This window comes from Tupaia chinensis, unplaced genomic scaffold, assembly GCF_000334495.1.
Source record: "Tupaia chinensis unplaced genomic scaffold, TupChi_1.0 Scaffold143756_1, whole genome shotgun sequence".
Lineage (NCBI taxonomy): Eukaryota > Metazoa > Chordata > Mammalia > Scandentia > Tupaiidae > Tupaia > Tupaia belangeri.
In genome coordinates, this window is record NW_006203605.1 from 1,342,832 (window position 1) to 1,344,044 (window position 1,213).

Consider the following 1,213-nt stretch of genomic DNA (forward strand, 5'->3'; position numbering starts at 1 on the left):
CCGCCAGCCAGAGGCCGCAGGAGCCCCTTGGCCGGGGAGTTGCCTCTGGAAAGTTTGTACCGCTTGTAGCATGGTGTCTCGCCACGCAGGGCATCCTCCATTGGCCACCACCCGCCCCTCCCTCGGCCCTTCACCTCCCTCGCCCCCAGGAGGCCGAGGTCTCCGGGGCTCTTCCCAAAGCTCCTTCCCTCTGAGGGGATGCCCCGTCTTGCTCCAGGGCTGCGCCCGCCCTCCCCGTGACCCAGGCCCAGGGCGCAGACAGCCCCCTGCCGCTGCGGCTGCATGACCTGGCCCTGTGCGTGCTGGAACCCGTCCACTCCCAGAGCTGCCCTTCCTATAAACCAGCGCAGACCCTCTGACTGCAGGTGCACTCCCAGGGTCTTCCCAGCCTCTACCCACACCCCCAGAACCAGACAACTGAATTCAGTTCGAGATCAGAAAAGACCAGCTCTCCAACATTTATTCCACTGGGGCGTGCGGGCTTCCGTGAGTGGCCTTGGGCTGTGTCAGTACAAAACGGTTTATGTTCAAAGGGGAATTACCGAGTCCCTCAGGCTAAGGCCACACCACCTGGGAAAGGGGACACAGGGCAGCGGGGTGTCACTGCAAAGCAGGAAGGGCGGCAGGTGTGCTGGCGGCGGGGAGGCAGGCACGAGGAGGAGGAGGAAAAGGTCACCACGCTTTGCTCAGGGGCTCGCCTGGGCATGGCATTTCTGTCTGGGTCAGATGAAACATGGCCGGCGAGGCCCAGCCGCTAACCCTGCGTGTGCGAGGCCGATGGGCAGGACGCGGGGGACCACAGGCTCGGGATGAGAGCTGGCGGAGCGTGACCAGGCCAATAGGAGCTGAGCCCACGCCAGTGGAGGTGCCTTCCTCTGTGCCACTGTCTGCAGGAGCCGCGTCCTGACCTCCAGGTTAGACATGGACACGCGGGCGTGTGGTCACCTGAACAGCACGGTGGTATCTGTGCTTGGGTGGGCACGGAGCGTCCCCAGAACTCGCAGGGCCACTGGGACAGCCCTGGGAACCCCGTGGCCACCGTGGCCCTTCCTGTCCATTGGGGGTGCCAGCGAACTTTTAAGAAACCTTCCATCTCTGCACAGATGCCGGGGCCGCTGCTTCTCCCCCCAGGATGGCTGCGGCTTCATATAACACTTCCTTTAATGATGGGTCTCCTAGACGCTCACAGAGAACGGCCGGCAGCAGCCCTCAG